The sequence below is a fragment of the Scyliorhinus torazame genome, chromosome 20 (assembly GCF_047496885.1).
Source record: "Scyliorhinus torazame isolate Kashiwa2021f chromosome 20, sScyTor2.1, whole genome shotgun sequence".
Lineage (NCBI taxonomy): Eukaryota > Metazoa > Chordata > Chondrichthyes > Carcharhiniformes > Scyliorhinidae > Scyliorhinus > Scyliorhinus torazame.
Window position 1 is genome coordinate 100,792,669 of NC_092726.1, and position 14,367 is coordinate 100,807,035.

Consider the following 14,367-nt stretch of genomic DNA (forward strand, 5'->3'; position numbering starts at 1 on the left):
ACTGTACTCCACTCTACCAGCGCACCGACTGCCCACATTGCTCAGTCTCAGCTTCACCGCCTCTGTAAAATACAGAAATCAAATGCAGAGTTATTGGTCCCCGATGCAGCGGGAAATATCGGAAGCACTAGTAGCATTGGGCCGTTTACAGGAGCTCAACAAACCCGCAGCAAATATTAGACATTGCAAATGTAAGAGGGAAGCTTTCTAAATGGTATAAACACGGGGCGAATAGTGGGATATTGAAAAACAATCCTACCGGTTGCGTCAGCCTGGAGTGTGGATCGGCTCAGAATTTATTCCCTCAGGGCAGCACGGTGGCGCAGAGGGTGAGACCTGCTTAGGTCAGACGGCGCCGAGGTCACAGGTTCGATCCCGGCTCCAGGTCACTGTTCGTGTGGAGTATGCACATTCTCTCCGTGTTTGCGTGGGTTTCCCCCCCACAACCCAAAGATGTGCAGGCTAGGGGGATTGGCCACGCTAAATTGCCTCTTAATTGGAAAAAATGAATTGGGTACTCTAAATTTATGTTTTAATAAAGAATTTATTTTCTCTACACAGGTCAAGATTGGAATAGTCAGCGGTCTATCACACGGATTGGCCGAGCACAGTGAGATTCCAATCCTATTGCGGATTACAAGATATCTGCCATCACCGCCGAGCCAGCTGGGCCCTGCCGCTCACCGCTGGAAGGGACAGATATGTAATGTGCTGCCCCCTCAGGGAGGGGGCGGGAGGGGAAAATGCGGTGAACCCACCACCTTCGGTGGAACTGGACGATGTCGGTGGGGCGGCGGAAGGACCATAAAATTCCGCGATATGTCAGCGCTGGCTGGCAACTCGGGAACTGTATATCTGTTTCAGACCGACAGCTGTATCTGTTTTTTCTGTAAGCCCACGGACACAATCAATTGTCGCTCTGAAATATTCAGCATTAATCTCGCAACAGGAATTAATTGATAACGTGTCCATAATTAAACAGAAAAACACTGAGATTGTCTCACAGATTTAACATTCAGTTGGATGCTTTGGGCGGGAAAATATCAGCTATGAGAATGAAAGCGATTACCTGCTGAATCAGCCTGGCTGCTCCCGGGTCTGCCTGGAATAAATAGTTCAGAATTAGTGTTCACTTAACCAGGACATGAATGAAACTGTGCAAATCAAGCATCACGAAGGCAACTCTGGGGCTGCATGTGGCGCAGTGGTTAGCACTCGGACTACGACGCTGAGAATAGGGGTTCGAACCCCAGCCCAAGGTCACTGTCCATGTGGAGTTTGCACATTCTCCCCGTGCCTGCGTGTTTTTTACCCCCACAACCCAAAGATGTGCAGGGTAGGTGGATTGGCCACGGTAAATTGTCCTTTGATTGGGAAAATAATAATTCGGTACTCTAAATTTTAAAAATACAAACAAAGACAACACGATGATTTGTTTTATTAATTCACCACCACACACCTAATGATAAAATATTTCACCTAAATCCAGGATCCGACTTTTTCTTTCGGGTTGAATTTCATGAATGTCAGGAAGAAGGAATGATGTGGAGATGCCGGCGTTGGACTGGGGTGAGCACAATACGAAGTCTTACAACACCAGGTTAAAGTCCAACAGGTTTGTTTCGATATCACTAGCTTTCGGAGCGCTGCTCCTTCCTCAGGTGAATGAAGAGGTATGTTCCAGAAACACATATATCGACAAATTCAAAGACGCCAAACAATGCTTGGAATGCGAGCATTAGTAGGTGATTAAATCTTTACAGATCCAGAGATGGGGTAACCCCAGGTTAAAGAGGTGTGAATTGCATCAAGCCAGGACAGTTGGTAGGATTTTGCAGGCCAGATGGTGGGGGATAAATGTAATGTGACATGAATCCTAGGTCCCGGTTGAGGCCGCACTCATGTGTGCGGAACTTGGCTATAAGTTTCTGCTCGGCGATTCTGCGTTGTCGCACGTCCTGAAGGCCGTCTTGGAGAACGCTTACCTCCGGAGATCAGAGGCTGAATGCCCTTGACTGCTGAAGTGTTCTCTGACTGGAAGGGAACATTCCTGCCTGGTGATTGTTGCGCGATGTCCGTTCATTCGTTGTCGCAGCGTCTGCATGGTCTCGCCAATGTACCATGCTTCGGGACATCCTTTCCTGCAGCGTATGAGGTAGACAACGTTGGCCGAGTCGCACGAGTACGTACCACGTACCTGGTGGGTGGTGTTCTCACGTGTAATAGTGGTATCCATGTCGATGATCTGGCACGTCTTGCAGAGATTGCCATGGCAGGGTTGTGTGGTGTCGTCGTCACTGTTCTGAAGACTGGGTAGTTTGCTGCAAATAATGGTTCGTTTGAGGTTGTTCGGTTGTTTGAAGGCAAGTAGTGGGGGTGTGGGGATGACCTTGGCAAGATGCTCATCGTCATCAATGACGTGTTGAAGGCTGTGAAGAAGATGACGTAGTTTCTCCGCTCCGGGGAAGTACTGGACGACGAAGGGTATTCTGTCGGTTGTGTCCCATGTTTTTCTTCTGAGGACGTCGGTGCGGTTTCTCGCTGTGGCGCGTTGGAACTGTCGATCGATGAGTCGAGTGCCATATCCCGTTCGTACGAGGGCATCTTTCAACGTCTGTAGATGTCTGTTACGCTCCTCCTCGTCTGAGCAGATCCTGTGTATACGGAGCGCTTGTCCATAGGGGATGGCTTCTTTAATGTGTTTAGGGTGGAAGCTGGAGAAGTAGAGCATCGTGAGGTTATCCGTGGGTTTGCGGTAAAGCGAAGTGCTGAGGTGACCGTCCTTGATGGAGACGAGTGTGTCCAAGAATGCAACTGATTTTGGAGAGTGGTCCATGGTGAGTCTGATGGTTGTATGGAACTTATTAATGTCATCGTGTAGTCGTTTCAGTGATTCTTCGGAAGGAACACCGGGAATTGTGATTAAATCGATTGTAACATGGTTAATATCAGTAACGTATCAACATTTACCCAGAATTGTTTTAACTGCCAAAATGTTGAGCTGTTCCCAATATTCCTGAGGACATTGTCTCCCACAGATCATCGTGACTTTTGCCATAGTCACCCTGCAATACCGTCGGTCTATGTTGACAATCTCACGAATCGGCTAACTAGTCAAAATGGCGTCCCCATGATGTTGGGGACTCCATAAATCATGGTCACATTCTATGTGTTGGCTCAATACTATTCATTTTTCCTTTATATATTCCCAGACGGGAAGCGCGGTGGCGCACTGGGTTAGCCTTGCTGCCTCACGGTGTCGTGGTCAAAGGTTCGATCCCGGCTCTGGGTCACTGATCGCGGGGATTTTGCACATTCCCCCCGGGGTTGCGTGGTTTTCGCCCCCACAACCCAAAGATGTGCAGAGTCGGTAGATTGGCCACGCTATGTTGCCCCTTAATTGAAAAAAAAATGAATTGGGTACGCTAAATTTATTTTAAAAATAAAAATATATATTCGCAGGCAGGTCAGCGAGCGTGTCTGTCAAATCACCTGATTGCTTCTAACCGCTCGTATATACACTATTAAAACTATGAAAAACTATTAAAACTGGATAGAGATTCCTCCGTGCTGTTGGTTTGCCGAAATTTGTCACTTGATACCAAAATTAACAACCATCATGTAACTTCTGTACCTCCGCATTCTATAATATCGAGTGTTCGTTAAGTGTGGCCAATCCTGGAAATCCTCAGTCATCCCTAAGAACTCAATCCTGATAGTTATACGGACTATAAATGCATCTTTTGATACCCATTGCCTGACTTACGGAACATATTCCAATAGCTACTCAGGAATGTCACGACCACAATGGTCTCACTGGAATATCCGAAACGTATTTATTCCATTCCGTCTTTTATTATCCTGCTCCAGTTATAAACAATCCTTTTCCGAGTTAATGTTCGTAATGTTTCCTCAGTTATTTTCCATTAGTTTGCTCGAAAAGCGCATTGCCTCAGGCAATGACAAGCCACAAAACAGAATCATTCGGAGAACCTCCAGATAAAAGCACATTTTTATCGATGGGCAGCTCAAACATGAACTTACTTGTCAGTGTGTCATCTGCAAAAATACATTGAATGGTGCTGGACCATTAAACAACGCACTCGAGAATGAGGATCCACAAATATCCCCATCCACAGTGATGCAGGACCCCAGCAACAACTGTGCAAAAGTTCTGACAACAATTATCAAACAGAAGTGCCCCGTGGGTGATTCATTTCGGCCTGCACCGGAGGCCCAGGAATCACGAATTCATCCAATTCGCACTCAACACCTGACACAGTAAAGACTGCAAATCACCTACAAGGCACATGTCAGCGGTGGCATTAAACTTGCGACGTCCTTCTGACATTCCCGCTAAACCAACGACCACGACGTTCGAGGAGAACGGCAGCAGTAGATCCCTGGGAACAGCGACACCTGGCAGACCCTCTCCAAGTCATTCACCTTCCGAACTGGGAAATATGTGGATCATTCCTTCACTGTAGCTCGGTAAAAACCTGCAAAAGCCATCCCCCAGCCAAACAGCACGGTGGATGTAGTTACCCATCAGGGATTGCAGAGGTGCACAAAGACACATCGCCACTAACTCTGAAGGGCAAGGAGGGCTGGAAAATAAACGCAGGTCTTGCCAGCGACACCCTCATGCAGTAAGTGGATTTTAAACAGTAAACTGTAGCAAACCGTCAGAGCTACTTCCACAGCTGCTTCCAAACGCCGGACCTCTACCGCCCGGAAAAACAGGGGCCGCAGATAGGTGGGAGCACCAAGAAATGCAAGACAGATGCAATGCGGCCTGAGAACTATATCGACATTCCTATATCGGGAATGATCCCTCCTTAACCTCACTATGCTTGTCCGTATGCAACGTATTCCGCTGCCGGTGAATAAGCCGACTCATAAACATTTACCGTTAAATACCGGCGAGATGTGAAGGTCAGAATATTTCTTGCGCATGTTAATGTAAATGTATCTTCCCATGGCAGATTGTTCTATGTGTCGATAATAGTAATATTTTATCTTAAACTAGATGCTTTTTCCAAGAGTGGGGTTGTCAATTACAAGGGGTCACGATTTCAAGGTGGGATGGGGAATGTTTAAGGGAGATGTGCGTGGAAAGTTTTTTACGCAGAGGGTGGTGGGTGCCTGGAACGCTTTGCCAGCGGAGGTGGTAGAGGCGGGCACGATAGCATCATTCAAGATGCATCTAGACAGATACATGATCGGGCGGGGAACAGAGGGATGTAGATCTTTACAAACAAAGGCGACAGGTTTAATAAAGGATCTGGATCGGCACAGGCTGCGAGGGCCGAAGAGCCTGTTCCTGTGCTGTAAATATTCTTTGTTCTTTGAGCAGTTTCTGCAGCAGAAGCGCAACCCACGCTAATGAACTTAATGCACTATATGCTCGGTTCGAGCAGAAAACGATCTATCCGCTGTTGAGTACCACAGCAGCCCAAACAGACGCACACCCACCGTCACAGCTTCCAAAATCAGATGGGCCTTCCTCAAATTGAACACTTGTTATGCGACGGGACCGGACGCTATACCTGGTCGTGCACCTCAGAGCCTGCGTGGACCAGCTGGGGTATGATTTCGCGGACATCTATACCCTGTCCCTACCCCGCTCCGAGGTCCCCACCTGCTTCAAGAAGGCTACCATCATACCGGTGATAAAGAAGAACCAGTCATAGTTCCAGAAATGACTGTTGTCCATTCTCCCTGACATCAATCGTAATGAGTCATGAAGTGCATCAAGTCCATACTCCCAGAATGCCTAGATCCACTGCAACTCGCATACCGGTCCACAGTAGACTCCATATATCTGGTTCTCCATTCATCCGTAGAGCATCTCTACAACAAGGACTCCTCTCAGTCTCCATTTATTGACTACACATCCACCTCGAACACAATAATCACAGTCAAGATCATATAAGAGTTCCAATACCTAGGACTTGGCGCCTCATTCTGCATATGGATCCGTGACTTTCTGACCCACAGACCACACTCAGTAAGAACAAACAACATCAGTCCCCAATAGCGGGGCCCACGAAAGGTGGTGTTCTTACCCCCTACCATAATTTCTATACACACACGACTGCGTGGCAAAATTTGGTTCCAACTCCATCTACAAGTCGGCTGACGACATGATCAAAGTCGTACTACACAGAGAAACACACTGGCAATTGGAACTGAATCAGTGAATTGTCACAGAAAAAGAGGCAGCTCCACCCTAGTGTGCAGTGGACCCACCCAGAGAAACACACTGACAATTGGAACTGAATCACTGAATGGTCACAGTTACAGAGACAGCTACATCCCAGAGTGCAGTGGACCCACCCAGAGAAACACACTGACAATTGGAACTGAATCACTGAATGGTCACAGTTACAGAGGCAGCTACATCCCAGAGTGCAGTGGACCCACCCAGAGAAACACACTGACAATTGGAACTCAATCACTGAATGGTCACAGTTACAGAGGCAGCTACACCCCAGAGTGCCGTGGAACCACCCAGAGAAACACACTGACAATTGGAACTGAATCACTGAATGGTCACAGTTACAAAGGCAGCTACAGCCCAGAGTGCAGTGGAGCCACCCAGAGAAACACACTGACAATTGGAACTGGATCACACACTAACACACCGGATATTAAACCAAGGTGGTTACAGATACTATGCTTGTTTTACAGAACCCCAGAAGCTCCAGGACCGGAGAAAACAGAGAACACAAAGAAAGAAGAAGAAAGAGGACAGCCATGAGGACTTCTTTCATCGTAATCAAGATTTTTATACTGGACATTTGGTTGCGCGGGAACGCAGACCCCATTACTTCAAACCACCCTGCCGTTAATGATTCACTGCCCCGCAGTACCGAGGGCCCAGTCATTAGCCACGCTGCATTATCCTGGTGTCCCAAGTTCATAACTTGGTACTCCCTGTCGTACGTTATTGAAACACTATTAGCGTTGGCCATATTCTGCTGTGCAGTACAGACTATGTGCCTCCGCAAGTGGAGAAGGAGAGCGTACCGCACTCGAACCCCGGTATATCGGATCCAATCCCCTATGTTCGGGTATGCCCAGACCCCAGACCCCGCGACCTATAGTACAAAAATAAAGAACAAGCTCTTGCGTTTTCCTGTAAATAAAAAGATGTACAAAGCTTTCATGAAAAAAAAATGTATGATCCTGAGCTTGACTGCCAAGCCAGGAAAGAATATATGGAATGTTATGATTGTTGTTGTATGTTTTAGAGAGATAGGATGATGCAATGCTTGATGAGTGTATTTAGGTAAAATTAGAGGTTCCAAGTTTTTATTTTGTAGATTCATGCCCCTGCATAACATAGCGCCCTCAAGCATTGTTTATGTAAATTTTTGTGCATAGCTAGGGTCAGAGTAGTGGCCATGTAGGAGGTTCTCCCCCCCCCCCCCCCGGGTAAGGGAACGGAAAGGACAAAATTTATGTGATCCTTCACGCTTCGCGTTAGGATCACAAGGAGGGCCTGGAGCCACCTAAAATGGCTGATTCCCTATTAATTTGGCCCTAACCCGATTTAAAATGGCTAACCGAAAAGGCTGATGGGAAAAGCAGCCAACAGGACACAAACGGACAGCTGCAGACAGAATAGCGTATTCGGCTCTGGGGAAGTCGGCCCAGATCGATACTCAAGACTATTAGCAGCACATCAACCCAGACATCTGCAGTTTAATAGGCTATCCCCGGGAACAATTGCAGCATATTAGCAATTGAATGCCGATCCAGACCTGTCGGCGCCTGCAGTGGCCGAAACAAAGACAGGTGAACGACCACCCCCCGATCGAGGAATCGCCCCGTTATTGGACATATCGAACCCAGTGATTGGGAACAAGTCTAATCCCTTGGGACTCAGGGTCAAGGGCCGCCCCGAGAACAGGGAGGCCCCTGGGCCCTATAAAGTGAGGGGCCAAGTTCAGATCTCTCTCTCTCTCTCCCTTCTTCTCCTGCTCGAGTCCTTCGCAAGAACATCGACCAGAAACAGTTAGTCTGACTCCAGCGATCGCTACCCGATAAAGAATCCTAGCCATCGACCCGTATCAGCCTTTTGGAATCCCGCGGGCCAGATCCGATTTGATATGCCATTCGTTTCCCTGACCTGGTGGGCCATTCCTAAAGTTAAGTATTGGCCAGTAGTGGTAGGTTTCTATGTACATAGTAGGATTATTGTGTAAGCATTAATTGTTGTACATAATAAATGACCGTTGATTTCAATCTTACTAAGCGGTGTACTGACTTATTCATCATAACTCGAGCTTGAACCACGTGACGTTATCAGAAAGATACCTGGCGACTCGTGAGCAAAGGTGACATAATCAGCGGTAATAAAACTAAGGCTAAAAAGAGCAACAGGATAGGGTGGAATTGAGAGCTTTAGTGGTTCGGTGCAAACTCGGTGGGCCGAATGGCCTCCTTCTGCATTCTATGTTCTATAATTGGGCAACACAATGTAACTACATAGACGTCGGCATCGGGTGAAGAATACAGGGATGGAGTGTTAATTAGGTCAGTCCATAAGAGGGTCATTTAGGAGTCTGGTGACAGTGGGGAAGAAGCTGTTTTTGAGTCTGTTCGTGCGTGTTCTGAACTTTTGTATCTCCTGCCCGATGGAAGAAGTTGGAATAGTCAGTACGCCAGGTGGGAGGGGTCTTTGATTATGCTTCCCGCTTTCCCCAGCCAGCGGGAGGTGTAGGTAGGGTCAGTGGACGGGAGGCAGGTTTGTATGATGGACTGGGCGGTGTTCACGACTCTCTTCAGTTTCTTGCGATCTTGGACCGAGCCGTTGCCATACCAGGCTGTGGTGCAGCCAGGTGGGATGCTTTCTATGGTGCATCTGTAATTGTTAATGTCGACATGCCGAATTTCCTTCGTTTCCTTTTGGAAGTATAGGCGCTGTTGTGCTTTCTTGGTGGTAGCGTCGACGTGGGTGGAGCAGGACGGATGTTTGGAGTAGTATAGCCCTCGGCATTTGAAACTAGGAATAGAATGCAAGGGCAAATAGGTTAGGTAGAACTTATAAAAGTTTCTGCTGGAATATTGTGTCCAGTTGTCGGCGCCGCAGTTCAGGAAGGAATTGAAGGTATTGCACAGAGAAATGAATGGATTCACCAGAATATTCACCAGAATATTCCCAGTGCTGTGAATCTGCAGTTACTTTTAAAGATTGGAGACATTAGGTGGATAAGGGAGGAAATTTGTTGGAGGTGTCCAGAAACATGAATGGTCTGGCGCAAATGAGGAGAATGGGTTTCGCTTTGTGAAATTATTGATAATGAGCGACTCTGGATTAAATGAATGAGTAAATGAAGCAATGATGGTATAAACGATGACATTTTCACACAGCGAGTGGTGAGGATGGCGTGTCCACTGTCTGAGTGTGTGGTGAAGACCGGTTCAATTGGATAATTCAAACGGTAATTACACTGTGATCTGAAGGGGAATCCAGTGCAGGATTATGTCCAGACTTTAGGGAATATCTGTCATTCTCATCAGCTGTGGCTTCAACCTCCAACACATGATTGGACCACAATTCTCGCTGGTGGGCGGGCATTTGCTGAGCATGGCTGATTGGCTGAGGCACCAGGCGTAGCTCGATGATTGGCTCATGAGACTGGAGTGATCGGGTTCAGGCTACCTGATAGTTTGAGCTGGATCGCCTTCACAGATGGAGCTACCTGATTGGTTGAGCCTTCTGGGGTTGAGTCTCACGGGTTAAAGGTTTGTGAATGGATGGAAAAGATGTCAATCATCGATGGATTCTCTCATTGGCTACGGTGGCTGTTAGTCAGTGTTGCCAGCTCCCTGATAGGTTGATGTAGCTGTAAATCCCAAAGCAGAGTGCCTGATTGGCTGCGACAGCTGTCGTTCTGAAAGCGGTATCTCTGGATGGCTGGAGAAGCTGTCAGTCTGAAAGATAGTCTCTGATTCGCTGTGGCAGCCGGCGGTCTTCAAGCAGAGTCTCTGATTTGTTGACGGGACGTCGATTGGCACCTGGACTCTTTGATTGGCTGCATCAGCTGTCAGTCTGAAAGCCGATATTCTGATTGATAACACCCTCTGTCAGTCACTATTCCTTGTTCTATGGTTGGCTTAGTGGCCTGAAGTTCAGAGCTTCGTGCTTCTGATTTGCTTCCCGGTGCTGTCAGGCAGTACAAGCGACCTGTGTTTGGCTGAGGTGACTTTCAGCCTTCTGATGGATGTCCTGATTGATTGAGCGGCTGTCAATCAGCGACTGCAGCTCCGGATTGGCCGAGGGGCTGTAAATGATCGGCTGGAACTCCTGATTGGATGAGGGGCTGGCAGTTAACTGTTGGACCTCCAATTGTCTAACGGGCTGTCAGTCAGATTTATTTACTCATTAATTTAATAATTGATGTAACGGGATATGTCACCGCGATCTTGATCTGCTCCCTGAACCTGGACTGAGTCACCACATAAATAAATGTGTTTGTGCAGTAACATAAATCCAACAGCATAGATCCTACTTTTTGTAAATTATACTGAGGATCGCTGAGGTCAATTATTCCTCCCGAATCAACATAGGAAACCTTAATAACAAATACCGTCGGGCAATGAACGTTCCGGAGATGCTGAAGAGTATAATCATTGACTTCCTTCTGCTCCCCATCTCTGGGTCTCTGCGATTATATCCCTGACTCTGAGCCTTCAGTGTCTTCCGGACTCGACTGGTGATTATAATGTGTGTGACTATCAGAGCGTTGGTCAACAGGATCAAACGGAATGGGATCAATGGCAGTGAAACCTGAGAAAACGTGATAAATAAAACCCACATGGGATCAGTGAAAAAGCTGGTCTTTGGCCGACAACCCCACTGGATACCAGGGGATGTTTTTTACACAGAGCAGGAGGCCGGCTGTTGACCGAGCCACAGCTGCAATATTTAGTTTTCAGTTTCTGTCAGCCAATGCCCACAAATCGATCAAAGGAGAAAGTGAGGGTGAACCATACAGAACAGTCCGCGGCTGCAGACACCAGGACATCTTTGGCACAACACACAGGTGTGAATTTCAGGAAATTGCGGGGGAAATAATAATAATTGATTTTGGTCAGTATGGGGCGTGTAATAATAAACAGCAGATCCGCCACCGCCATGGCTACGAGGTAGCGAGTGGTGCTGGTAGAGAGGCCACACCTCCCTCGACACAAAATCGCATTTCCCAGTAAATTAACTGTAAGTGAGAAGGGAGAAGAGCCTGAAAATGACTGATTTAACATTTTCCGGTGTCTGAACCGGTACAGGATTTCAGCATCAATAAAACGGGCAGTGGGTGGGTGGGAGTGTCGCGGGAAGAGTGGGCACAGAGATTAGCACTGCAGAGAAAGAAAAAAGCAAATATAACATATGTGTTTAAGACGTGGGAAAGGGAAAAGTTTGAATTGTAGCCCTGTCAGTTTGATGGCAGTGGGAGGAAAATGTTTATCATTCAAATATCTTTGCGAGCTGCTGCATTTCTCATTTAGTCTGATTTACAGGATTAGCTCAGCCAGGACAGATTTCCCAAACCGCTTACAAACATACCAGAGATTGTCAGCCCTCCTCACTCCCAATTATTGGACCACACCCCGGATTGGACCATTTCCTTGAGTGGATTCCTGATGGAGTTCGACGCCACGCCTGTATTATTTGATCAATGGAACAAATAGAAGGAGCGCAGTACCTCCCAAGTTCATTATTATGAGACGGATAGAGTCTGCCCACTCTCCAGAACTTTCCCATGCCACACCCTTCCCTGGATTAGTCATTCAGAAGGCGACCTCTCTCAGGAATACTTCAACGTCATGTTTTGGAATCCCCACATCACACTATTCCCAGGAATATATCCTCCGGCGGAAACAATTCCTGACAACGTTTTCTCAGGAATATTCCCTCTCCCTCATTGGTCATTGAAGGGTTCACTTGCCTGGAACAGATTCTCTCCAAATTCCGACCTATTGCATTCGAGTAAAAAATATGGGATATTCTAAAAGACAAGGGCGTTCAGATGGAGGGGAAAGGTCCCAGTCGACAGTTGTTAATGTTTAGTACTGAGCGCTGTAATGTGCTTCATTGGAAGATGAGATGCTGCTCGTCTAGTTTGCGATGGACTTCACTGGATCCTTGCAGGAGGCCAAGGACAGAAATGTGGGCATGAAAGCAAGGTGCCGAGTTAAAATGGCTGTAACAGGAAGACTTGAGTCATGCTTGTGGGCTGTGACGACTTTTATGCAAAGCCGTCAACCAGTCTGCGTTTAGTTTCCCAATGTAGGCGAGACGGTATTGGCAGCAGCGAATACAGTAGAGCAAATTGAACGAAGTACAAGTGAAACGCTGCTTCAGCAGAAAGTCGAGATTGCTGCCGAGAATGATGAAACGGGAGGGGGGAAAGGGACAGTTGTGGCACCGTCTGTTATTGCAAGGAATGTGTTGTGGGTATTGGAAGTGGTGTTGGGTGTGATGGAGATGGGGACACGGCAATCAAGGAGAGAGCAGTAAATGTGGGGGTGGTTGAAGGGAGGTGAATATGTGTTGCGTGGTGACATCATGCTGGAGTTGGTAGATATGGTGGTGGATGATACTTTGAAAGTGAAAGCCGGTGGTGTGGAAATTGAGGACAAGAGGGGCACTATTTAGTTTCGGGAGGGAGGGGAGTATGAGCTGGGACAGGTGTGGGAAATGAGTTGAAAAGATTTGAGAGCCCTGTCTACCATAGGGAGACGGTGGGGTCAACCCCGGATAAGGAAAAGACAGACACGCCAGAATGGGCCATTTTCCAAGGTGCAGCATCAGACCATTGGCGATGGTGGTGGAGACACTGGGAGATTGGGATTCAGTCCTTATAGGAAGCAGGATGGAAGGATCTGTACGCGACGTAGCTGTGGATTCGTTTGGATCGTTAAGAATATGTGGTCAGTCTATCGCTGGAAATGGAGAGCGACAGGTTAAGGAAGGGACGAGAAATGTCGGAGACGGGCCCTGTAAAGGTGCGAGACTGGTGGAAATTGGAAGCAAAATCGTTCCATGTTTCCAGGTCGAGGCAGAAAAATGAAATGTCAACAATACATTAATCATTGTAACAAAAGATGAACTGCGAGAGTGGACCTGAGTTCAACAAGAACAAGGCACGTGCACAAAAACACACAAAATGATAGACAGAGCGGGGCCCAAGACCGTACCCATGGCCACAATTTTTATTTGAAAGAAGTGAGACAAGTTGAAGGAGAAATTGCTGAGTGACAGAACAAGGTCAGAAAGGTGGAGGTGGTCGGCGTGTGTTCCCGGATGGTCCGGGCTTCGGATTAAGGAAGAAGCTGAGAGCACTCAGGCCTTCCATTTGGGAGTTTAGGCGTTGAGCTTTTGAACATCCATACTAAAGATTAAGCGGTTACAGCCAGGGAAAAGGTCATTGTCTGTATGACATATGGCATCAGGGGAATCAGGAATGACGGTGGGAAGGGGCAGCACAAGGGGATTGAGGAAGGCATCAAGAGAGGAAATATGATTTGGTGGGGCTGGGACAGGCTGAAATAATGGGTCTACTGGGACAGTCCTGATTGTGGATTTTGAAAAGGAGGTATAAGCAGTATGGGTGGGGATGGAATAGCGTCAGGGTCGATGAGGTCAGCGAAAGTCCTGGAAAAAATGTCATGATGTTTGGTGATGGGGTGATGGCCCAGGGGGGGGGGGGGTAGCAGAATGTGCCTGAGAGTTGACGCTCCGCCTCTGAGTGGAAGAGGTCAATAGCCAGGCAACAATGGCACCGCGCTTGTGAGCAGCGTAGATCAACAGGTCAGGGTTGGATATTAGAGAGAGGATTGGAGAAGGAACAGAGGGAGACGGAAGAGAGTGGGTGAGCAGGGCAGAGAAATTGGGATGGCCGACTTCACACTGACAGATCTCAATGAAAATATCGAGAGCAGATAGAAGGCCAAAGGGTGGGGTCCAGGTAGAGGGACATTACTGGAGGCGGATCGATTTGAACCACAAATATTCATACAATTAACAATTAGAAACAGCAGAGACTCTATTATCGATTCACTCATCATCACCAGAATATTAACGAAGAATTGAAAAGAAACAGTTGGTTACAGTTGTTCGTAAATTTAAAACAGAAATTGAAACAATTCCAGAAACCTATCTCCCAAACAGAATGTCAATAGTAAGAAAAAAGGAAAGACATTTCTAAGGTAAAACAAAACCCAATAGCACAGAGTATAATGTGCAGGTCCAGTCGGCAATTGGAAAGGCAAATGCAATGTTAGAATTCATGTCAAGCGGGCTGGAATACAAGACTAGGGATTTAGTTCAGAGACTATGGAAGCCTCTGGTCA